At 36.0% G+C, this 27,583-nt stretch overlaps 1 long non-coding RNA gene across 1 annotated transcript; it reads left to right on the forward strand.

Moving 5' to 3' along the window:
- Positions 1-27,583, forward strand: LOC118652158. Its single transcript, XR_004966448.1, has 3 exons — positions 1-58; positions 6,400-6,452; positions 25,778-27,583. It is a non-coding gene; the product is annotated as an uncharacterized LOC118652158 (long non-coding RNA).

The following is a 27,583-nucleotide window of genomic DNA, read 5'->3' on the forward strand; positions in this document are numbered from 1 at the left end:
TACCGACTTCAGGGTGGAGGGCAGATGAGTTATATGGAACATTGGAGATGGAGGGCAGGTGAGTTATATGGAACATTGCAGCATGCGGGGAGGGGGGAAGGTGTTGGTGTTTAGAATTTATGAGGCCTGGTTTCTTTCATATATGGTTATCTTATAAACTTTATATTAAATGTAAAGGAAGAGAGGTGAGAAGATGCCCGCACAACCCTTACTCTTAAGGGAAAACATCAGCTCCAGGTTACACCTTTCTCCCCTCTTGCTTCAGGATAAATTAGGATTTCCACAACATCTGCTATTTCTCAGCTGAAGTGAAACTTTGATCCACCTAAATTAAACTAGTTTGGAATTTTCTGATAGATTTTTAAATAATATGTTGGACATATTCTTATTTAAAAAAAAAAAAAGGTATGGAAAGAAGGGAGGAAAGGAGACAAAAAGGAGGGGAGGGTTAGAGGAAATAAAATGAAGTAACAGCCCTAACCGGGTTTGGCTCAGTGGATAGAGCAATTGGCCTGTGGACTCAAGGGTCCCAGGTTCGATTCTGGTCAAGGTATAGCTGCATGTACCTTGGTTGCAGGCACATCCTCAGTAGGGGGTGTGCAGGAGGCAGCTGATCAATGTTTCTCTCTCATCGATGTTTCTAACTCTCTATCCCTCTCCCTTCCTCTCTGTAAAAAAATCAATAAAATATATTTTAAAAAATGAAGTAACAGTATGAGCTTGAAGTCATTGAGGTAGATGTTCTTAAAAATTTAAGAAGAGAAGTCTGAAGATCAGGACCCACAATGAGATAAACATCTACCAAAATAAAGTGAAATAAAATCATCTGATCAAGGTGAAATGACATATCCTAAATCATGCTGAAACAAAAATATATCTCAACCTTCCAAGCTTTCCCTATGTTTTACATTACTAATTGGAAGCTTGCTCAGTGTGCTAGCCATGCTTTATACATCCTATCAGCATACCTATCATAGTACCCAGGACAGAGTAGTTAATAAATAAATGTTTAAGTGGAGAAAAAAATTAAGCTTATCAAATTTCTGATGTAGGAAATTCTGTCAGATATTTAAAGATTATTAACAATTATATATATATATATATATATATATATATATATATATATATATATATATATATATATAAAACTTTGCAGGAAAGTTCCAGCTTCAAATTATAGGATTAAGAGTTTATATAAATAATATTTACAGTTTAGGTCAACCCTATAAATAGTGTACTATTATTTTCTCCATTCTAAATTAGGGAAGGTGGGCCACAGAATGATTAAGTAACTGGCCCTACATTCACAGATAGCAAATGGAGCAAGAATATGAATCATGACTTTGATTTCTAAAGAGTTTATGTTCTTAATTAGTATAATCCCTCACATTTAAACTGTTCTATACATAGACTTTGGTCCACTACGCTAAGTGAATCTCAGTAGACACCTTGTTTAATATAACAAGTAAATAATTTGAAAAAAAAAGTTTTAGTCCAATTCTTTAGTTATTGGAAACAATGAAAAAAATAAAAAGGATAGTAGAGATTTACCAATGGAAATAAATCAGGTGCTAAATTGGAATTAGAATTTCTTTCTTATCATCACTGACACTTAAATGTGGCAAGGTTTGGCAGAAGCTTTTCATTTAGTACTTTCAACAAACTTCTTAAGTAAATATTTTTATAATGGCCTGATTCTACAAATAAAGAACATGAGACAGAGAGAGATTACATAACTTGTGCAAGGTCACCCTGCTTGTAACTTGCAGATCCCAACTCAGACAATCTGATACCAGCGTATGTACTCTTATGTAATAAAGTACACCATTTCCCTAAAAACTGCCAGAGGATTGGAATAGCCCTTGCAAAACACATAAATGTACCAAACAGAGTGTTCTCAGGAGAGTGACTTCCGTGTCACAACATTGCTACCCTGAGTCACCTGAATAAAGACTTTTTTTTTTTTAGCAGTAATGCTTGAGTGCAGAAGTAATTAGGCTTATTATAAATTGATATGTTTTCACCAGTAAAAATATTGTCAAAGTGGAATCCTCATGTCCCTGGGGTAGGGTGAGAGTCAAGGTGCTAACAGTGATGCTGTAAACTGTGTCAATATTTAACAGCCCTCCGTGAACTAATGATCCTTAAGAAGACATGAGATACTAGGAAGAAGAGGGTAGTGAGCAGAAATGATAACCCATGACCACACAATCATAGCTCTGTGTCTGTATATGTCAAAAAAAAGATGAGAAAAAGATGCACTGTGATTGATGATTATGGGAGGAAAACAATCTTGAAAATTCTCAAGCACTGCATCTTCTCCACCTGCCTTCCTCTTTCCATACCCAGTAGGAGCGCATTGATGTTCCTCACCTTCAATGACAATGAATCACATAGACAAGGTAAATAATCTATCATATTCTGCTGGCAGCCAAGAAAGGATGATCTGTAGAGAGGTTTAATTTCCCAAGATCCTGTATGAAATCAATCCCATAGAAATGTTTCATTGATCATATTTAGCACCAGTTGAAAATTACAAAGTATTTTGGTGGTAACAGCTTTGTCTGAAACCATACAAACTGAAGTCCTTCCATTTGTTTCTTCTAACGATGCTCAGGAGTCTCATAAAGGTAAATTCTACAGAGGCTCTAGAGTTTCATTTCAACTGGTAGCAGTATACGTAATTATTGAGTGAGGGGAGAGCAACATACAGCTACTAAATATATAAAAGCCTACTATTCAAAATGTCCCCTCAGGAGTTCAACCGGGAGACCGGAAATTCAATCGCTCGCTATGATGTGTGATGACCACCAGGGGGCAGCACAGAACAAAAGAAGGCCCCGGCTGGCAGCCAGTGGCCGCTAGGGACCCTACCCCTGCATGAATTTCGTGCACTGGGCTTCTAGTTAAAAATAAGTGAGGATGGCTTGGAATAATTTCATAAAATGATTACAATAGTTTCAGCAGCTTTGTCTGCCAAATTTTTAATATTAAGATAAAACTAAAGGGTCTCCAGAGATCCTGTAGGTTTGACCAGCTTTTCTTTAGAGAACTTGACACTTCCATGAAGTCTACTATGTCAGATAATCAATCAGAGCTATTTATGATCCCTGCAGTACAGCAGTGAAAGAGAGGCATAGGTCCAGCTGCAACATGCTAAATATCATCTGATTATGGTTGTGTTCTGTTACTGCAAGAAACTGCACTAGAGTGTGACCAGCTGTTCTCCACATCCATGTTCTCTGCTGCCTGCACACCAGCAAGGCTTCTTTTCTCAGCTTGTCCTGCAGCTCTGCAGGGCAATGCGACTGAGTTCTAGCTAAAGGTGTGCTATTTTGTTTATTCTTTTGTATGGAGGTTTCATTCCTGTTGTTATTGTTGGAATTTATTCAAATTTTATTATTTTTACTTAAATGAGTTATTACTTTATAAATATATTTTATACAGAGGAGGCCCTGTTTCACTTGCTATCTCTGATCCCTGGATTACCCAATATAACCTCCAGCAGCCTCAGCTCACTTGAAGGCTAGAGCACTATTCTAAGGACTTGGGTTCAGTCGATTTGGCAATGCTTCCAATTTCTTTACTTTTGTTGCTGTTATTTGCCTTCCTATATGTGCTATATACTCTTATCAATTCCTTATCATAGTTGAGGAGGATTTAGAAGTTTTAATCCATCTCTTTCTCATAATCTTGGTCCCATTCCCTGCATACGTATATCACAACTAGAGGCCTGGTGCATGAAATTTGTGCATGGGTAGGTTCCCTAGCCTGGCCGGCAATCAGGGCCAATCTGTGAGGTGACCGGCGAGGTAATCAAGGGGCCCCTGCTGGCACCCGCATTGGCCTGTCTGGTGCCTCCTGCTTGCTGGCCTTGCCTCCCACTGCCGGTAGCCTCCCTCTGCAGGGTGACAGGCGGGATGATTGGGGGACCCCTGCTGGCACCTGCCTTGGCTGGTCTGATGCCACCAGCTTGCCAACTCTGCCCCCACCAGTCACCTCCCTCTGTGGGGCAACCAGAGAGATGATCAGGAGGGCCCTGCTTGCACCCACCTTGGCTAGCCTAGGCCCTGCAGGCTGGGGGCAGCTCCTGCATTGAGCATCTTCCCCCTCGTAGTCAGTGTGCATCTAGTGATTGGTCGTTCTGCCTGTTGTTCTGCCATTCAGTCAATTTGCATATTAGGCTTTTATTATATAAAATTTTCAAATAAATCTCAATTTAGTTTTTACATTATGACAATAAATATGTTATTTACTACTAACCTAATGAATGCATTATAATTATTGTTTAAATCTTATATTTTTAATTTTTCTGTGAGTGACTAATTCTCTAATATTTTCTATCATTTATTTTAATGACATATTCTATACATTAAGTACATAAAATACTATATGCATAATTTTATAAGAATAATATACTATATAGTTATAACATAATATTATATGTATAATATACCATATATATTATATACATAACATTTTACAAGATTTACTTTAACACATCTATCAAGTTTTCTCATTATTATTTCTGCATGATCAAATTAAACAGGTAATCTACCAATTTCTTTCTTCTGCCAGCTTGAGTTTGCCTAAACCTTACACACACACACTTTACCAGAATAACCTGTTAACCAAGCAAAGACTATCCTGCTGTTTATAAAGGAGAACACAGAGAGCCTTACCAGTGTCATAATATATCAGAAAAGAAAACATAGAGGACAGTATTTATAGGGCTTTTGATTTGGATTGAAATGATTTAAGGTTAGGAATTTACTGGGGTTAAGCAATATTAGTGAAAAATTAATTGGGACAAGAGAGTGCTTTTTGAAGTGGGTCCAGATAACTATATTGTTGATTCATTAGTGGTTTTTGCTCTTTTTTTTTAATTGAAAAATTAATTTTCCAGATGAAAAATATATATTTGCATAGACAAATTGATTTCCAGGAATTTCTAGACCCTGGTAGTGACATTATTAGTTTTCTACCTTATCTTTCTAGGCAAAAAAAAAAAAAAAAAAAAAAAGTTATTTTGATGGGGTGAGGGGCAGGGGAGTGTCTCATTTCTTAGTTTGATCACTAAACTGGGTAGACATAGATGGCTTCAATACAGTCTCTCCCTCCCTTAACTTCCTTCCTTATTATTTTTGAGAACTTAAATGCCTAAAAATGTTTTCATGACAACTTTGTGTTTGATTGCTAGATTGCTGTGTATACAATTCCAGACTAAAACCATATCCTCCAGAATTTTCAAGTCAATGTTCTATTGTCCTACCACTTCCAGGGTTGCTTTTGAAAGTACAATGATCTTTGGCTTATTTCTTTATAATGAAGAGCCTTTTCAATCATCAATCTGGACAATTAGTTAACCTTTTAGACTGTAATCCTTCAGTTGTTGGGAATATTTCTAAATTAATCCTTTATAATTTTCTCTTCTCCATTTTCTTTGCTTATCATTTCTGGAACATTCATGTATCTGATGTTGTGCATTCTGACAAATTATCTCTAATTCTTACCCTTTCTCTCCTATTTTTTTTTTTTTTTTTATCTCTTGGCTTTTTATTGTTTGCTCAGAGATTTTTTTTTTTTACTAGATGCTTCCTAATTTCTAAATAATTGTTGGCACCATTAATATTCCTTTTTTTCCATTCCTGTTCTCTTTTTCTTTGTAGATTAATAATCTTTTCATTACTTTACTAAAATTTTAGTAGAAGCTCAAAGAAATTAGAGGCAATAGGTTTTTAATTTGATAGAGATAACCAAAAGTCTATATTGATTTTTATTATAAATTTTGTTATGTTTTTCTCTCTTTTAAAATGTTAATGTTCTACACCTGAAACTAATATAATATTGTATGTGTACTGGAATTGAGAAATAAAAATTACTTAAAAATTAAATAAATAAAATTTTAGATTATGACAGTAATAATGTCAGAAGTTTGCCCATTATATTAACTTTTAAAAGAAATATTTTGTGTATTTATCCATTTGATTGTTTTTTCTCTTCTGATTTGTAATTTCTATTATCTCCTGCTTTTCTTAGAAATATAACAATAAAATTAACCCTAAGTTTAAAATAGATGAGTTATTTTTATAACTATTCTTGTTTATTAGTAACATATTTAAGACTTCAGTGTAAAAATTTTCTAAAATTGAACAGTTGATTTCCTCTTTGACATTAGAGTTAATTAGGATAGTGTTTTTAATTTTCAATATCTGGGAAATTTTCTTTCTTTTGACATTTCATATTAAATTATACTTTGATGATATTCTATTTCAAAAATGTGGTTTACATAATTACTGATTTTCAAAACTTGATGAGGTCTTTTCCTTGATCTTATAGTTAGTGAACAATATTGGTTGGCTGACCCAATTTCTAGCTCCTTCTCTTGCTGTATTCCAGCTGCAGGGGACCATATGACATGTTTCCAAAGTGGCAATCTGTTGTATTTCCTGGTAAGAATTTTTACTTTCATGAAAAAACCCATCCATCTTTTTTCTTTCCATTTGCCTTGAACATAGATGTTATGCTGCCAATAGCAACAGCAGACATATTAAAACCCTGAAGGAAAGGCTAAGAAAATCACAGAAGAAATCTAATGTAAAACCGTGAGCTTTTGAACCAGCATCAATTACTGTTTCAACTGGACTTTTTGCTATGTGAGAGAGAAAAAATACAACCAACCAAACAAAAAACATTTTTGAGCCTCTGGCACATTTTAGGCTACTTGAAGTTATTCTATACTAATACAGACCTAACATATGATGATTCTTTATAAATGTTTCATAGGCATTTAAAAAAACATTGTCTATAATACTCAAAATATTAACATAATATTTACATAGCTATTAAATAATTTTAGAAATAGTATAGTTTTATAGTTTTATTATTTACTTTTACCTATATTAATCAGTTAAATGAGCAGAAATCTTAAAGTCTGCCATGAATTTTCATTTCTTAAATATCTCCATATATTTCTGTTTAAATTTTTTACCTGATTCTTGTACATTTAATTTGTTAGTTGGCTCATCAATGTTTTTGACTTTTCTACTACTATTGCTGATTATTTCCATTATTTACTTAATTTTTTTATTAGTGCTTCATTCTCTAAAATTTACAATTCACTTTGTGACCCCATTTGTTCCATTTATTTTCCCCATCGTTTTGGTTTTAATCTTTATCTCTCTCCTTTTTATTTTTGTTTATGTGCTGGTTAGCTGGTGCAAGTATGTGATACAAAATTCAAAGGGAACAGAACAGTGCATGGTAAAAAGTAAACTTCCTTTTACCTCTGCCCCAGTCATGCATCACCCCTTAATAGCTTTTAGTGAATCTTTCCAGAGGTATTCTATAAATATAGAAAAAAATGCATCATATATGCAATTTTGACAGAAATACTATCAAAATACATATATTTTTATTTACCTTGCCTATCACTTGACTTGAATTTCCTTCCATTGGAAGTCTATACCATTGTTTTAAGTAACTATATACTCTTCTACTATATATGTTCCATAAATTTACCAAGTCCCTATTATGAATATGTATACTTTGTAGCTAGCATAAGATGGAGTTTGATTATTTAACTATGGAGAGCAAACTACACTTCTAGTTTGAGATTTGTTCTTGGCCCAAAGTAACAGAAATCTCTGACATTAACACAGATAAGAAACTGTGTTATCTCACATATTTGGAAACCTAGGTGATGTAATCAGTGGCTCTATTATATAATTAAGGACCCCTGACCTTTCCACCTCCCCAGTATTCCATCTTTGCAGTGACTTCACCCTAAACCTAATTCTCCTTATAGTTTCAACATGGTCTACAGCAAAGACTGAAGTCTTCCTTTCAATGGATTAGGGCCAGTTTAGACCATGTATCCATTCATGGACTAACAAGAGCTTGGAGGGCAACTCTGTGCACTGATTAGCTTAAACTATGAAGGGCTATCCTCAAAGGAGAGAGAATATTGTGGATTTCTTTAAAAATCTGAGTTCTGTTAGGAAGGAAAATGTGAATAAATATTAGGAATGCCATCAAATGTCTACTGTATGTTCTTAATTTAAAAGACTTTGGTTTTGCCCTTGCCATGTGTTCAGTTGGTTAGAGCATTGACCCCATATGCCAAGGCTGAGGGTTCACTCCCAGTCAGGATACATACAAGAAGCAACCAATTAATGCATAAATAAGTGGAACAACAAAGCAATGTTTCTCTCTCTTTCTCTTCTATAAAATCAATTTAAAAAATTTAAAGATAAATAAAGACTTTGGCTTTAAATAGAAAAGTATATTAATTCACATTAATTCTAATTTATTGTCAAAGTTAATGTATTTTCTTTTCAATTTAATATTTTTTTCTTTTCTATTTCTTATAGGCAGTGTTCTATAATTTACTTTATAGACTTCATTATATTATCTTCAGTATTTTTCTATAAAATTAAAAGGTATATATATTGTTACTATTTTCTAAAAGTTTCTTTCAAATAAAAATTAATCTATGTTTCTAGCTTTTTAAAAAGGAGACCCTATGCATTTCTTTTTTTAAAAAAATGTATTTATTTATCCTAGCTGGTTTGGCTCAGTGGATAGAGCATTGGCCTGCAGACTGAAGAATCCCAAGTTTGATTCAGGTCAAGGGCACAATAAAATAAATATATATATATTTTTTTCAAATTTATTTTTTAATACATATATTTTTAATTTTTTTAATTTTTTTATTGCTTAAAGTATTACAAAGGGTATTACATATGTCTCCTTTTTCCCCCTGCCCTTGACAATCCCCTGGCCTCCCCTACCCCCCAGTGTCTTATGTCCATAGGTTATGCTTATATGCATGCATATAAGTCCTTCGGTTGATCTCTTACCACCCCCTTCTGCCCCCCTAACCTCCCCGGCCTTCCCACTGCAGTTTGACAGTCTGTTTGAGACAGCTCTGCCTCTGTATCTATTTTTGTTCATAAGTTTATAATGGTCTTTATTATCCATGAATGAGTGAGATCATGTGGTATTTTTCCTTCATTGACTGGCTTATTTCACTTAGCATAATTGATTTCAGAGAGGGAGAGAGAGGGAGAGAGAGATAGAAGCATCCGTGATGAGAGAGAATCATTGATTGGCTGCCTCCTGCACATCCCCTTCTAAGAATTGAGCCCACAACCCAGGTATGTGCCCTGACCAGGAATGGAACTGTGACCTCCTGATTCATAGGTCGACTGAGCCACAACGACTGAGCAATGTTTCTAATTATTAACAGCAATAATGAAACAGCATGCCACACTTCATTATATAAAGAATTTATAATATATAAAGAAATTAGCATATCTTTATTTTCTTTCACCCCACCAACTTTCCAACTTTTTTCCACAAATTGGGATGCTAAGTCACTATTATAGTTGATTGTTTATATTTTGTATGTCACATGTGGAAAATTATTTGTACCTTCCATATTGTTGTACACTTAAAAAATATTTATGATTAATGCTATATTTAGCTAGTTTTGATTTTCAGCTCTCGTTCTTTTATGTCATGGATTTGCCATTCATGAATTTTTAAGTTTGATGAATCACTTGTTCAATAAAAGTGTATCTGAAACTCTTGTTTTTTTCTAGATGCAAGGCTGGTTTTGCAAAGCAACATAATGTTCATTTGGTTAGTTGTTTTCTTTTCCTCCCTAGCACGGACTTGGACAATGAAATGTACTTATCGAGGCTCCTGAATCATTAGCCAAAGATGCAAAGAAGCAAGGACTGTGGGAAATACTGTCTCACAGCGTTAAAAACACAGAATCATTGTTTTGAGAAAGCACAGAAGCAGCAGAACTCGCAGTGAGTGGCCTTTAGTGCCTGTAGCTGTTGGCATAAACTGTGTCCACAGTTGAGTGCCAACCTGTCTCCTGCCTGTTTTATAACCCCAGTTTTTCAGCACCCCCAATGTTCTATGAGCAGCCTAATATCTAACTAACTTTACGCTTTGCTTAAATGTTAGTTCTGAGTTGGTTTCTGATGTTTAAGAACCACAGATTCCTAGACTACTCCCTGTGCTGAGGGGGTTAAGCTTCCAACATCCAGTTGTTTTTCTGTTTGCTTTAGCCTCTCAGTGAACCACAGTTTTCATGTGCTGCTCCTTTGCTCTAAGAAATAAATATCTAACAAGCACTTTCCCCAATGGCCTGATAGCCAGTCTTCACCCCTGGTCCCAGGCTCTGTAAATCAAAAGCTTTAAGGGGGATTTTTTTCAAGAGCTGCTCTACATGCTTCCTCCTGACATTTATTTTTATTCAGAGAGGTTGCTGGAAGTCAACATTCACTGAACTGCCTCAATTTCTTTCCATCAGCATTCTATCTAGAAATTTCTCAAAGATTCTGACATCTCAGCAGAACCCTTTGCTAGTGTTCTGTTGTTGTTGTTTTTCCTCTACACTTTTTATTCCATTGACTGTTTTAATGGTGATCCAGAAAAAGGGCAGTTCATCTTACTGTATCATCATATTTCACTACTTAGCCATTTAGGTGTGTTACATACAATAAGGGGTAAAATAAGGATATTTTCTAACTGCATTAATACCAGTCTGATGTACTTGTTAATGAACAAAATTCAAAAGGGTGATATCCATATTGAAATGGACCCTGGACCTAATCCTTACATTTCGAAGTAGTATATATATTATAACCTTTGAGAATCTGAACAAGCACCTCTTTGTAGTTTAATAATTATAACCGGCAAACACCTTTGACTTGCAAAATGCTTTTTTCTTCACTTGACTTCACTCTGACCTTAAGAAATCAATCAATGCTCCTGATATTCTACACCAAAGAATTTTTAAAATTAAAGAGAGAGAGAGAGAGAGAGAGAGAGAGAGAGAGAGAGAGAGAGATTGTCTTGTTGTTCCACTTATTTATACACTAGAGGCTCAATGCACGAAATTTGTGCAAGGGGCTCGGCCTTCACAGACCTGGCTTCGTCCGGAAGGTCATCTGGAAGGACGCTCGGAAGGTCATTCTGCTGTCTGGTCTAATTAGCATATTATGCTTTTATTATTATAGATTCATTGGTTAATTCTCATATGTGGCCCGACTGGGGATTGAACCCAAATATTGGCATATGGGGGCAACACTCTAACCTACTGAGTTACCTAGCCAGGGCCCATCCTAAGGGCTTTTTAGCCTAACCAATAAGTAGTGAAAACCATGCACTGACTTTTTCTAAAAAAAATGTTATTTTAGAATTGTCTGTGTGGTGTTTATTCTCCCTTGCTGCAATCTCATATGACTCTGTTTATATCATCACGGGGTTCTTACTATATGGACTAGGCTTTTCATACTCTTCACACATACACACAAAATTTGGGAGATAGAGAAGAATCTATCCATTACCTTATGTCCGTGGTCGGCAAACTGCGGCTTGCGAGCCACATGCGGCTCTTTGGCCCCTTGAGTGTGGCTCTTCCTAAGTCTTAGGAGTACCCTAATTAAGTTAATAACAATGTACCTACCTATATAGTTTAAGTTTAAAAAATTTGGCTCTCAAAAGAAATTTCAATCATTGTACTGTTGATATTTGGCGCTGTTGACTAATGAGTTTGCCGACCACTGCCTTATGTCATTTTCATTAATTCAGGATTTAAATTCTTATTTTAATATGAGCTCAATGCTTCTTTTTCTATTAATTTGCTCAATTAGCCTGAGCCTTGGACTGGCTCATAAACAGACATGTGCTCTCAAAATTATCCTCTTTCATTTCTTCCTGACCTTATTTCTGCTATTAGTTAAAATCTCATTACTAATAAGCAGGAAGCTTTCTACTTTATAGCAAAAAAGCATTTTAAAAGTAAATTCCAAGAGTTTTGCTTGTATAGCGACCTAAAGAGAGAGAGAGGAAGCAAAGAAGGCAAGCAGGATACAAATAAAATAAGAGGAGCAAAAATCAATATTTCTGCAACCCTAGATGCAAAAGCTTTCTCAAAATTTGACGAATTAGTTTCACAGGAGTCCCAAAGAGAGAAGAGAGAGAGAGCTTCACGCCCATCCTTGCCACAGACCCGCTTTTGGATGTGATTGACAGGCAAGCACTTTCCCACATCACTCAGACCTTTACTGGGCCTGCGTCTAAACTGCCTTTGTCTAGTCCCTTCCCCCATCAATTAGTAGGGAATAGACTTGGAGAAATATAAATACAGTTTTTTGGCAAAGCTGTATAAATGGCATGCCTACATCATCGGGTCTCCCCTTTCACTCCTTTCCTATTAAATAATAACCAGGTCATTACAAGGGCATTAGAAGCACCCAGTAAAGCGTGTGCCAGCTGACCTGGAGAGTCCTCGAATCCCTTTTGTAATCATATAAATTGATCTCCAGTCAGTCAGGGTGATCTTCAGTCAGTCACAGCACCCAGAATTGTCCCAGCAATATTTAAAATGGAGCAGATAGCCACTGGATGGCACCAAACACTACCTGGACAAGGACAGATTGGATAACAGGTATGGACCCCTGGTACTGCAGCTTTTTAGCTGAACTGGCTCATGCATTTCATTAATGTCTCAATGATGCTAAGCTGCATTTTATTTCTGGAACATCATAATATGGACTTAATACATTATATTATTAAATGTATTAATTATAATTAATATTTATTGCATTTATTAATATGTATATATTAATATATGTGTTATATAATATATAATTGTATAGTTTGTTGATTTTTCATGTAATTACATGCTATATAGTATACATTATATAATTAAATATTATATATTTTGTTATATTATGTAATATACTAGGGGCCCGGTGCACGAAATTCGTGTCCCTCAGCCCAGCCTGCCCCCTCTCACCTACTGGGAGCCCTCAGGCGTTGACCCCCATCACCCTCCAATCGCAGGATCGGCCCCTTGCCCAGGCCTGACGCCTCTGACAGAGGTGTCAGGCCTGGGCAGGGGACCCTCATTTCCCCCCATCACTGGTTCTGCCCCCAGCCCAGGCCTGATGCCTCTGGCCCAGGCATCAGGCCTGGGCAGGGGACCCCCAGACCCCTCCGATTGCTGGCTCTGCCCCTTGCCGAGGCCTGATGCCTCGGCCAGAGGCGTCGACCCCCATCACCCTCCGATCGCCTGATCGGCCCCTTGCCCAGGCCTGACGCCTCCGCCAGAGGTGTCAGGCTTGGACAGGGGACCCCCATCTCCCCCTGATCACTGGCTCTGACCCCCGCCCAGGCCTGAGGCCTCTGGCCCAGGAATCATGCCTGGGCAGGGGACCCCCATCTCCCTCTGATCACTTGCTCCACCCCCCGCCCAAGCCTGACGCCTCTGACCCAGGCTTCAGGCCTGGGCAAGGGGACCATCATATCCCCCCAATCCCCGGCTCCGCCCCCCACCCAGGCCTGATGCCTCGGCCAGAGGAGTTGATCCTCATCACCCTCCGATCACCAATCACCGGATTGGCCCCTTGACCAGGCCTGAGGCCTCCGGCAGAGGTGTCAGGCCTGGGCAGGGGACTCCCAGCTCCCCGCGATCTCCCGCTCTGCCCCTGCCCAGGCCTAACGCCTCTGGCCGAGGCGTCCAGCCCGGGCAGGGGGGGGGGGGGGGGGGGGCGCCGCGATCTTGGGCTCCACTTTAGGCCCAGGCAAGGGACCCCTAGCTCCCGGGACTGCCAGCTTTGACTGTGCCCAGCTCCCATCGTTGGTTCCACCCCTACTTCCTGCTATCACTGGCCAGGGCGGCAAAGGCACCTGATTCTCTGATCATAGCTGGGGTGCAGGGCAAAGGCGGCCCCAGGGCCGCCTTTTCCCTGCCCCCCAGCTCTTAGCTCCCCCCTGGGTTTCCGATCACTGTCAGTAGCAGGGGGCTTCTTCCTGCTTTTCCTTTCGCCTCCCTGCATTGTGCCTACATATGCAAATTAACTGCCATCTTTGTTGGCAGTTAACTGCCAACTAAGTTGGCAGTTAATTTGCATATAGCCCTGATTAGCCAATGAAAAGGGTAGCGTCGTACGCCAATTACCATTTTTCTCTTTTATTAGTGTAGATAATTGCTTTATATTATTAAATAATCTATTTTATATTATATTTAGCAAGTACCTTTTTAAGGAAAATTTCAAATTAAACATAACTAGAGTATCTATTCTCAAGAAGTTTATGTTAATTAGGGAATCAAGGTATAAACCCATAAAAATATATGTGAAAAAACAGGATAAAATAATGTATTTATGGTCTCCAAATTAAAATTTGGTTAACATATTTGATTTTGAAATATTGATAGGTAGAAGCTGGAGGAGAAAGATGATTTAAAATTGCTATATGATGGTTTTTCAACTAGAAGTGAAGACTAATACTCCTATGAGAGTTCCTCATTTCAGGAAAATCATTTGGAAACCGTTAGTTATGCAATTATACTGTGGGGATTCTCAGAGATGGATGCCTGAGAAGTCTTAGCTCAAAAAAGCTGAATTGTTATGAAGAAAAACAATATAAAGGTTGTCTTTGCTGTAGCTGAAGATGCCTATGTATATGAGTTATTTCATGAAAACAACTTTCATCAAACATTTTAATAGACCCTCTCTTAGAAATATATTTCACATTTTACATATAACCCAGTATACAAACACATTGGTTTCACAAAACAATTTGACTTATTACACATAGGTATTCGATAATTTCTGTTATTTTTTTTTTAAATTTGTAAGTGGCTGTGGCAATCCATTGTATTAATTTGGAGAATACTACTGGTTACAAAGGGCATCAGAATAGCCACCCCAAAATATGGCATTTGCGAAGGGATTATTTTGGTAAAGAACTATTTGCATAAGGATTACTTTGTGCTGAAGGCAATTAAGAAACAGCAAACACAGGAAGAGCTCTCTGTCCTTCCCTTTATGCCTCCAAGCAGGACATAAATTTCCCTTTTGTAAAGAAAATTTACATTTGTAAAGGAACTTTCCATTTGTCAGTGTCCTCCTCTCCCCTGTGTCTCCAGAGATAACTCATCACCTGAGACTGCAAAACAAGCCTTACTAAACCACTCTTATTTACCTTACTAGAGGCCTGGTGCACGAAATTTGTGCACTTAGGGGAGGGGGTCCCTCAACCCGGCCTGTGCCCTCTCATAGTCCAGGAGCCCTCGGGAGATGTCCAACTGACAGCCTAGGCCTGGTGAAAGTCTGAGCTCTATTGTTTATTGGTTTTTGGTGTCAAGTATATAATGCTGCCACCTGTTGCCCTTATAGTTTAGAGAAGCATGGCAGGACCAGCTTACCTCTTAGATCTGGAATCAGACAGTTGCAGGTATTTTTTTGATAGGGGAACACAGAGAACTGCTTCACTGATGGACTTGTATTGAACATAGTACAAGAGGCAGGGTCATATGATAGCAAATGGGACTACGGTAGTTTACCAATGCAGGCTACATTCAGGTCTCAGAACATTTACTACTATTATTAGCTCTGGTTCAGTGCTGCAGGTCAAAAATAGCAACACAAACAATATAAAGTCTCCCTGTGTTTTAGCTTTAGATGCTAAGTTTTGAAAGTAGAACCTAATCTCTAAGAGATAAGTTACCAATTTAAACATTTGCAGTCTCCATTCACAATAGGTTACTAATTAAGCACAAGGGGAAAAAAAAATTAAGGCTCATTTCTACTAAAACTCCTAAATACAAAGTAAAGGAGGAAATACCAAAGTATCTACTACAGATTTTTCAAACGCTCCTTTCTGCTCATGTGGTCTAAGTTATTTGGACTAATTTTCCTACTGAGAACTACTAAAGGATGGATTAATTTTTTTTTTATTATTCTTAAAAGTATTAAAGACATGAGTGTAAAAAGGAATTGTCAGAATAAAATCAAAGGGAAAAAAAGTATCTGGAGAAGTAAGAGAGGACAAAAGCCATTTGTGTTGTGGAAGCATTTGTGTACCCAAGTACATTTGAACTTTCTGCTAGATGGTCTCGTATTCCATGGAGAAGGACACCAAAGCCAAGAATTCCCTAGTTAGGGAGCTTAATAGGTGACCATCATATAGTAAGCTGGAGCCCCAAAGAACCACTCTCATATTCAGGATAAGCTAAAAGTAAACTCACTTCTACCCTCAAATTTCAAAGGGTTTCTAGGAAAGTTTTAATCCTAAGTAAGGGATAGAGAAATACTGTCCCTGAGAACCTATAAACAAGAAGCTAAACAGTTTTTAGATTTGAACCCAATTCACATCATCCAAGTGACCAAAAACAACAACAAAAACCCCTTTAGAATCATGAATTTAGGTTAAAGCAATTGAGAATCATTCTTTTAGGTACCCTATAGAGAAATGGATTTTTGTCCTTTACTTTAGGCCTAAATATTTTTTTCAATATAAGTAAGCACATAAGAAAAAGAAAATATGAGTAAGAATCATCAAAAACAAATAAACAGATCTACAAACACTTCTTATAGTAGAATCAATCATAGTTTATAAAACAGATTACAAAAATATATTATGAAAAATAAACCTGCAGTACTTATCAAGAAGACATAAAAAGTAATCTAGCATATTAGAAAAAGTTTCAAATAGAAATTCTGGAAATAAAGACTACTTACAATTTTGAAATGCAATAATTTAGTAGATGGATTTAAAAGCAAACAGACCATAATGAAGAGAAAATAAGTGACCTGGAAAATCAGTCAGAGGAAATTGTACGCAGAAAGCAGAGCAGACAAATAAAAAGATGGATTCACAGAAGAGAATTTAAGAGATATGAAAGATAAAATAAGACATTATGATTGGAGTTCTTGATGGAAAGGACAGAAAAGGGCAGAGGCAATTTGTGAAGACAATGAGTGGGAAATTTCCAAACATAAACTTTCAATGAATCTCCAGCAAATAATTGTTCCTTAAAATTTCCCCATATAAAGACATTGCAATAACACCGAAAACACCAAAGACAAAGAGAAAAATCTCAAGCTAACCCCTAAAAATAAGAGATTATCTTCTAAAGAGCAAAATTAGATTTATCACTGATTTCTCAACAGCAACAATGGGAGTCAGAAGACAATGTAATAGTATCTAATTCGCTAAAAGGAAATCATTCAAATCTGAAAAATCTATGTCCAGAGAATCAACCAATTCAAAAGTCAATTTTATTTTCAATTACTATTAACTTTTTGAGATTCATCATGGAAAACAGAAAGAAGGTATAAATAGCTATCATGTATAGAAGATGCTATAGATCAGAGGTTAGCAAACTATGGTCTGCAAGTTTGCTGACTATTTTTGTAAATTTTTACTAAAACCCAACCATTCATTTATATATTGTCTATACTGTTTTCATAATACAATGGCAGAACTAAGAGAACTGTGACAGAGACCACATGGCCCTCAAGCCTAAATACTTAATATTTTTTCCTTTAAGAAAAGTGAGCAAACTAAATGTATTATGATGAATCTCACAAGGAATATGTTGTACAAAAAGTGCATGACCCAAAATGATACATATGAGCCCAAATCTATTATGCAAATTTCAAAAGTAGACCAAACTGTACACTATCGCTTAAAGTTGCATGCAAAGGAGGTAAAACTATAAAGAAAATAACTGTAAGTCAGAAAGAATAGTTACTTCTGGTGTGAGGAAGGATATTATGATCAGGGAAGGATTCGTGGGCTATGGGTGTGAGAAAAGTGTTTCAATAATAGCAATGTTTTACTTTTTGACTTGGATGATGTTTATAGATATGTTTGCTTTATGGTCATTTGCATATATGTTTTCTGCATAATTATGAATTGAAATTTGTTACCCCTCTCATTCATATGTCCAAGCTCTATCTTTGGAGATAGGGCTTTTAGGGATGTAATTAAAGTTAAATGAGGTCATAGGGTGTGGCCTTAATCCAGTAACACTGGTGTCCTTCCTGATGGGAAGAGACACCAGGGATGCATGCTCACAGGGAAAGGCCCCGTGAGACATAGCAGGAAGGGCAGCACCCGCAAGCCAAGGAGAGAAATATAAGGAGACATCAGCCTTGCCAGCTCCTTGATCTTGACCTTCCAGCCTCCAGAACTGTGAGGAAATTAATTTCTGCTGTTTCAAGCCACCCAGTCTGTGGTATTTTGTTTTGGCAGCTTTGGGAGACTAATACATGCACTTCCCTGACATATGTTCAATTTTACAATTTTAAAAATGGGATTTTTTTCTGCAAGTTTTACATACATTTCACAAAATGGGAAAGCTGAATAGTGTCATTTTCTAAATAGTGTTTTTCTAAATAAATGAATATTTAATCATTAAGTTTCAGGAGCCATTGCTTGCTTGGCCCTGGTGGTGTCCTAGCAATTTGTTCACATGGTTATACGTTTTTGTAAAATTTGAAAACCTAACATATCTGTAATTTATAAAGATTGACTTACTTCACACCTTCCCTTGTGTCTGTTGGGCTGCATTGGAGTAGCTGAGCCTTGTCACAGTTGAATTGAGTTACATTGGGCTTACTGTGGATGGGTTTACTTCGGGGTACAGTTAAATTGTTAGTCATATGTAGTCATAGTTTGTATTATGGTATGAATATTGGTATCATAATATGAGAGTGTCTACCATGGAAGTATGTGGATAGTGAAAGAGAAAGAGTATGAAATATATAAACTACAGCTATCCTGTGGGAATTTTTTTTCTAATCATTTCCTGAAAAAAATTATAAGCAAAAGATTCTGTTTCACAACATCTAGTAAAAAAAAGTTGTCTTGTGTCAAGAATGTATTCATAAGCAGCATATATAATTATAAAAGTATCACATGTTTTTTTCTTTTTGATGGAAATTGTGCAAAACAGAATTTATCCCAATTCTTATTTGAAAGGCTTAAATCTGTAGCAGTACTGCAAACATCAACTTCATTTGTGACAGCTTATATCTGAAATAAACTTGGGAGAAGAGTCACAAATTTGACAACAATCCTAATAATTTACATGACATTACCAACACTAAGTTATGAAACAGAAAGACTTTTCTAAATTATAGACAACAAAAATGTTTTGACCAATGATGTTAGAGAAAAAAACCCATTACCTTTCTAGGGAAAGATATTATAAGATAATATTTGTCATAGGAAAAGGCAGTCAAGTCATATGAAAGACAAAATTGCAGAAGTCATTATAGGAATATGTCAGCATATTAATTATTATTGGTTTTTCTTTTAGGATTTTGTAATATTTGTAACATTGCATGAATTTGTAATTTGATGAGATTCCTTCTCTCATTCTAAATACATATTCACTTTTGTATCAAATTTTTCATTCATAGTGTTGTTTTTCAAAGTGTCCCCTAATTGTATAAGCATTAGACCCCCCAAAAAACCTGGAACCTCCCTAATGTAAACTATCAGATATTTGCTGATTTTCCCTTCCTTCTCTGATGGTTCTGTTTTTCCTGTGCTAAAATACAATTTTTCTGTAGCTCTATATTGTCATATATTTACACAGTAATTCTATTTATGAAATTACTGTAACACATTGATTGGCCTCATGTTAGTTGGCATTACCTTTTCCCTGGAAAGAACTATCTTTCACACATTTAATCTCAAAGATATGACCTTCAGTTTTGTCTCCCATAACAAAACAGTTCTGAACTCTTGGTAATATCAGCTTCCTAAGTCTTTGACTTCACACCTGAGTTTTAATGGTTTTTGTGTATTACTCTTCTATGACAAAAGAATTTCTTATGTCTCATATATTTTTACTGGTATTTTAGTTCACTTGCTACCTCAGTTTAATCATCTAAACTGAATACTCCTTCAGTTTTTATTTCTGTCTCTTTTCCTTACCTACTTTATAAATATTTTATTTTCTCAATAATTTATCAAATGGTCTTAATCCCAAGATTACTTGATAAGGAAGAGGCCATATTAGTCTTTTATTATATAGGAATATATATATATATATAAATATACATATATATATATACATATATATATACTTTTAAATATATTTTTATTGATTTCAGAGAGGAAGGGAGAGGGAGAGATAGAAACATCAGTGATGAGAATCATTTATGATCGGCTGCCTCTTGTACGCCCCCTACTGGAGATCAATCTCAAAACCCAGGCATGTGCCCTGACCAGGAATTGAACCATGACCTCCTGGTTCATAGGTCGACACTCAACCACTGAGCAACACCGGCTGGGCCATCCTCTTTTCTTTTTAAGGTTAAGTTTATTGAATTATAATTTACAAACAGTAAAAATTACCTTTTTTTCTGTGTACAATTTCATGAATATTGATAAATACATACAGTTACATAACCACTATGATGAAGATACAGAATATTTTCTTCACACCAAAAATTGTCCATGTTTATTTGGAGCCAATCCCCTACTCTCAGCCACAGCTCCTGGCAAAGTCTGATATGTTTTCAGTCCCTACTGTTTTGATATTTCCAGAATATCATATAAATAGAACCATATAGCAAATAGCTGTTTGATCCTGAATTTTTTCACATAGCATTATGAGATTCTTCAATGTGGAATTATTATCAGTAGCTTCTTTACTAGGTATGATTTTTTATTAGTGTTTCAGCTTACAGATGTACCACAGTTTATTTATCCATTCTTCACTTGATGAAAAATTGGTTTATTTCCAATTTTGGTAATAAAGCCACTAGAAAAAAATGTGTATGCCTTTTCTGTGAACATATGTTTCTATTTCACTTGGGTAAATACCTAAGAGTAAGATTGCTGAATAATATAAGTATTTAACTTCAGAAGAAGTTGCCAAACTGTTTTCCTAAGTGGCTACATCAATTCTGCATCCCCATTGGCAATATACGAGAATACCAGTTGGCTTGCATATACATTTGTAGACACTTGTTATTGCCATTTATTTTTCTTTAATTGAGTTTATTCTAACAGGTGCTTAGTAATAACTTATTGTGATTACAATTTGCATCTCCCATCACCCTAATGACTAATGATTTTCAGCTTTTTTATTCATGTGCTGCAATGAATGAAGATCCATTTATCCATTTATCTTTTCTGGTGAAGTGTCTGTACAAATCTCTGCCCATTTTTACTGGATTGTTTGTTTTCTTATTGCTGAGTTGTGAAAGAACTATTTGTATACTCTGCAGACCAGTCCTTTCTCAAATATGAGTTTTAAAAATATTTTTCCCTAATCTGTGCATGTCATTATTTTTAATAGTGTCTTTTTAAAAACATATTTTTAAAATTTTGACAAAGTCCAATTTATCTAATTTTTTCTTTTATAGTTTTATTTTCTGTGTTTTACCTAAGATATAGTTGCCTATCTCAATTTGCAAAGAGCTTTTTAATGTTTCCTTCTAAAACATAGGTCTTCTAAGACCTAAAAGTCTACTAATCATTTTGACTTAATTTTTTAAAAATAAATTTTTATTAATTTTAGAGAAGAAAGGAGAGGGAGAAAGAGAAAAGAGAGACAATCACTGACTGGCCGCCTCCTGAATGCCCCACACTGGGGATCTAGCCACAACCTGGGCTTGTGCCCTGACCAGGAATCAAACTGTGACCCCTTCGTCCATAGGTCGATGTTCAACTACTGAGCCATGCAAGCTGGGCTTAACTTAGTTTTCTTAAGATAATGTTAGGTCTGGGCCAACATTCATCATTTTTGATATGAATACCCAATTGTTTCAGCACAGTGTTTAGAAAATACAAACATTTCTCTTCAGAATTATCTTGAACATCTTTGGCACTTATATGCATAGCCCATGGACATGGATAATAGTGTGGTGAAGGCCTAGGGGGAAGGGACCCATGTGGGTAGAGAGGGTCAATGGGGGACAAAAAAATGGGTCATCTTTCAACAATAAAGATACATTTTAGCTTTTTACGAAGATGGTGCTGACAGCTAAGAAGGAAGCCCCTGCCCCTCCCAAAGCTGAAGCCAAAGCAAAGGCTTTGAAGGCAAAGAAAGCAGTGTTGAAAGGCGTCCACAGCCACAAAATAAAGATGATCTGCACATCACCCTCCTTCCAATGGCCAAAGACACTAAGGCTGCCAAGGCAGCCTAAATATCCTCAAAGAGCACACCCAGGAGAAGCAAGCTTGACCACTATGCCATCATCAAATTCCCCCCTGACTACCGAGTCAGCCATGAAGAAGGTAGAAAACAACAATTTACTTGTGTTCATTGTGATGTCGAGGCCAACAAGCACCAGATCAAACGGTGTGTATAAGCTCTATGACACTGATGTGGCCAAGGTCTCCTGATCAGGCCTGATGGAGAGAAGAAGGCATATGTTCAACTGGCTCCTGACTATGATGCTTTGGATGTTGCCAACAAAATTGGGATCATCTAAACTGAGTCCAGCTGCCTAATTCTAAATATCAAAATTTTGCCCCTGAATGTTTAAAATGGAAATAAAATAGAGTGACTTGAAATACTTTTTTTAATTTGTAAGGCTGATGTCAGAATTATCCAAATAATTATAATTGAATCACAAAGTTCATGAACATGATTTTAAACTGGGGCATATAGGTGTCCAAAAACTATAATTTGAATAAATGATGATTATAAATTTTATTTTTACTTTCCTGTGGAAACTAGTCCTCCCTTTGTATAAAATTTTATGTCTTTTTTTGGTTGACTTTTGATTCACAGGAGGTAGAGAAAGCAAAATTGAATTTCAAAATGCTGTTTTTCTTTGGCATTACATCCAACAAGGTGAAAAGTGGAACCCTGAGTTAAGAAGCCAATTGGTGTCTGAATAAGGCCAGGCAACACATATTTGACAGAGTTGCTTTCATTGTGTGTTAACCACTTCCAAGAGAACACAGGCTTAATTTGGTTGGAGCGAACATAAAATAAGCTAACTGCTTTCTTTGACAGTGATTATCCATGACCTTTTCCTTCTATAAACTCCAACTGCAATAATTTTCCTCTATTTTTAAGCAAAGTGCTTTTGATATGGCTACATGATATTATGCAATATAAATCACATTGGATTGGAATTTTTCCATAACAATAAGAACAATGTTCTTGCTAGCAAGATATGTGTAAATGTCTTCAATTATTCTTTACAAGACAGTAGTCTGAGGACAAAGTATTAAGCTGCAAATAGAAATAATCAACTAGACTGGATATGTTGAGAACTAGATTGTTAATTCATGAAGGATAAAACAGTTAATTGCCTTGTATGACCAACTTTCTTGGTCCCTTATGATCTGAGATGTTATTTGAGATGTATAAGCTGGTACAATCATCATCTATATCTTTCACACAATTGATAGTTTCCAACAAAATAATGACTCTGGCATAATTGAGGAACAATTCTAAGATGTGGAAGTCAGAAGTCGCTGCCATAGATGAGACATTAAGAACACAGATGAGGGATGATTGCAAATGTCCATCACCATCTGTTTTATTCTGCTTCTTCCAATTTTTAAACCAAAAGATAAATGATAAATAATAATGCTCAGTCAGTTTCAAAGTGTTTAAAGTGTCAATTGAAACGTGCCTATTAGGGCCTTATTTCTTCATAAAAATGTCAATTTAAGAAGTTTAAAAAAGCAAGGCAAAATAAGGCATGAAGAAAGCTATTTGTTCAGGCATCTTGTCCAGCTTTTCACTGCAGTAGGTATTCTATTCTGTTTTACAGGTATAAATCAAAAGATTTTGCAGACTTTTAAAAAATAGCCAAATATATTTTTGTCCTCTTAAAATCATAAATAACAATAGTTAACACATATATATGTCCACATAGAATGCTCACACAAAAACCTAAGATTGGGAAATTCTTTTGGTTCATGAGCAGATTTATGTGTATTTTTTAAAAGAAGTCTTAAAATTATTTCAAAATCTCTAGTATTAAATTGTTGTGTTTCACCCATGAGATATGTTTATAATAAAATTTCAGCTTAGAAAACAGGCATGGGAAATATACTAGTTTTATTTTTATTATTCTCCTCTGTGTCCCATAGCACTCATAGCATGACTAACCAGCCTTTCACAAAATATTTTTCAGCAGTTTAGTAGAGATAGAAGGACTTTAGGATCATGACTGTCAGTAACCTGAATGGCTATAGACAACCATTTATCATTGATACCTAATATATTCTAATCTATAGATCAGTAATGGTGAACCTTTTGAGCTCGGCGTGTCAGCATTTTGAAAAACCCTAACTTACCTCTGGTGCCGTGTCACATATAGAAATTTTTTGATATTTGCAACCATAGTAAAACAGAGATTTATATTTTTGATATTTATTTTATATATTTAAATGCCATTTAAAAAAGAAAAATCAACCAAAAAAACGAGTTTGCGTGTCACCTCTGACACGCGTGTCATAGGTTCACCATCACTGCTATAGATCATGAGCTGCCCTCCCTTTTTCATATCCAGTCTCACTGGCTACTGCACTGACTCTTCCCACAATTTACTGCCTTACATGCACTGTTGCTTCTTATGGATGTATTTATAGACACATAACATTCCTGCAGACATTTCAGTTAAGTAGTATCTATAAAAAAATAAGTTGTGCTGAGTTGCTCTGTAAGCCTCACCTATCTTATGATAGAGAGAACTTTTGGCTTCATAGGTTGGTCAAATGAATGAGTTAAGAAAACCATTTTAATATGTATTACATTCTAAGAAAATCTATCTTCTAAATTTTATCTAGGATGCTCTGAGGAAGTCCAAGGTACAATTATACATCTTCAGACAAAACTTGAGGTTTAGTCTGAAAATTACTTAACCTGTGTTTATTTATTTAACTCCTACTCTAAATGGTGTATTTATCTCATGCCTGGTCAAACCTGGATTAAGATTAATATTCAAACAAACATCAAGGTACTGGGGGAGAGACAAAAGTAAAAGGCATTCATTCTAATGGTATTAAGAAAGTCAGCCACTCAATAATAAGTGACAAAGGAAAGGGATAATGTAGAGCTGCAGTCTTCAATAGGGTAGCCAAAAGCTTCATGTGACTATTGGGCACTTGAAATATAGATAATTTAAATCAAGTTGTGTTATAATATAAAGTACACACTAGATTTTGAAGACTTAGTATAAAGAAAAAATGTTCAGTCATGCAATAAATTTCTCAATTTTTATATAGATTACATGTTGAAAGGATAATACTTTGGATAATTTTGTTAAACATTTTAAAATAATTTTCTAATGTGACTACTAGAAAATATTACATATGTGATGAACATTATATTTCTATTGGACAATGCCGCTGTAGAGAAAAAGAAAAGAAATATATTTCTCAACTTCTGTGATCAAAGCTAGCTTAACAGCTCGGCCAGCATGGCTCAGTGATAGAGTGTTGACCTATGAACCAGGAGGTCATAGTTCAATCCCCTGTCAGTTCACATGCCTGGGTTGCAAGCTTGATCCCTAGTGGGGGGCATGCAGGAGGCAGCTAATCAATGATTCTCTCTCATCATTGTTTATATCTATTTCTCCCTCTCTCTTCCTCTCTGAAATCAATAAATTAATACAAATTTTTTTTAAAAGGAAGCTTAACAGAGGAAGGCTGGAGAAAAACTGCACAAGATGTCTATAATGTAGGAAGGGAAATCTCACTTCTGAGAATCCTGAATTCTTTGGAGCAGCACACCCAAACAAGTGGTTTATATAGCGGTCCACCCTTGTTTTGTAAAACAGGCATAACTTGTTTTATTGTGCTTTGCCTTATTGCACTTCACAGATAATGCATTTTTTACAAATTGAAAGTTTGTGGCAATCTGTATTGACCAATTTTCCCAACAGCATTTGCTCACTTTGTGTCTCAGCATAACATTTCGGTAATTCTCACAATATTTCAAACATTTTTATTATTTTACATTTGTTACTAGGGGCCCGATGCATGAAGATTTGTGCAAGAATAGGCCTTCCTTCCCCTGGCTGCCAACACTGCCTTCACTCCGGCCCAGAGTCACCTTTCCGCCTTCGCACGCTACCCAGAGGCCCAGAGTGGCCGGAGCAGGGCAGAAAGCCTGTGTTGTCACCATGGCAACGACGCAAGTGTCCTGGCCTGACCACCTCCATCTTCGTCACATCAATTTGCATATTCCCTCCTTATTGGCTGTGGGTGCCCCATCTTTGTTGTGAAGTGATGGTCAATTTGCTTATTGTGTCTTTATTAGATAGGATAGTGATCTATGATCAATGATATTTGATGTTACTAAGGTAAGACCCTCCACCAGAAAAGATATTATGACTTGTTGAGGGCTCAGGTGATGTTTAGCAGTTTTTAGCAATATAAGTATTTTTAATTATATATAATATTTTTTAGACATAATCTTATTACACACTTCATAGACTACATTAAAGTGTAAATATAACTTTATATGCACTGGGAAGTCAAACAATTTGCATGCCTAGCTTTATGGTGGTATTCGCTTCATTTCAGTGGTCTGGAACTGAACCCATAATATATCCAAGATATGCTTGTAGATAATTTTATGATTAGTATATAGAGTTGTGCAAGCATATTGGTGAAAAACTATATAATAATGGCAGAGAGTACTGATAACAGCAGTAAAAGGAAATATTTAAGGGGGTATGATCATTAAAATGTCTTATTTGTTCATAAAACTACATTCCTCTCTTCAGCTTTGCCAGGGTCAGTATATACTTCCTTAGCCCTTGACTTTGGCCTTGGCCATGTGATTTACTTTGACCCATGTAATATTTTCCAGTTCTGAGTCAGGGTTTCTAAAGGCATTACCTATTTCTGCTTGCCCTTTTGTAGTACTATCATTTGCATGAGATAAACAAACTCCAGCTAATTCTGGCTTCTTTATTTTGGAATCACAATGAGATGCATGGAGCACATTTGAACCCAACTTGGCTGAGCCAAGCCCACCTGTACAATGTGAGAAGAACAAAAGTGACTGGGATTTTAGAGTTATTTGTTATGAAGCATTATTTCAGTTGAACCTGATTAGCATACATATGCAATATCATTTATCTTTACAGTAATTCTATGAGAGAGACACTGCTGATTCCATTTCAAACAAGGAAAATATTATTCACAGAACTTAAATGCCAGAGTCACATAACTAATAAATGTTTGGAACAGGCTTAGAATCCAAGAGATTCTGACTCTAAATTTAGGCTCTATTGATCCTTATAAAAAATTACTCTTAATTTATATATAATGATATGAGAACTATAGTATTATATGATAGAATACTTACTTTGAATTTTTATATATGCTTTGTTTTGCTAGTTATGAATTCTCCCCAAAGTATACATTTCTCAAAAGTTGCATCTTTGCCTGATGCCTCTTATATTCACCACAATATTGAGTCTCTCACTTTGTGTATTGTTGACTCATAGGAAAGATTTGCAGATTGACAGATTGATGTAATGACATTTTATCATATATTTGCTGTTTATATAACACGATAAAGGTTATTATTGCCAAACAAACTTGTCCTTGTGTTTATTCCCAAGAGCTCAGTAAAAGTAAGAATAACTCTCTTAGTCCTCAGCGCTTCTCTCCCTCATTTCTTTGCCTAAGCTCTTGGTTGATGGCTGGTACTCTGCTGCCCCCTGGAGGGTCACTGAATTTTGTGCTTTTGTGTAAAGAATAGCAGCAGATTGACAAGACACAGCAACAGAAAGTTACACTTTCTAAGAAACACAGATTCAGA

This window comes from Myotis myotis, unplaced genomic scaffold (assembly GCF_014108235.1).
Source record: "Myotis myotis isolate mMyoMyo1 unplaced genomic scaffold, mMyoMyo1.p scaffold_m19_p_3, whole genome shotgun sequence".
NCBI classification, from domain to species: Eukaryota; Metazoa; Chordata; class Mammalia; order Chiroptera; family Vespertilionidae; genus Myotis; species Myotis myotis.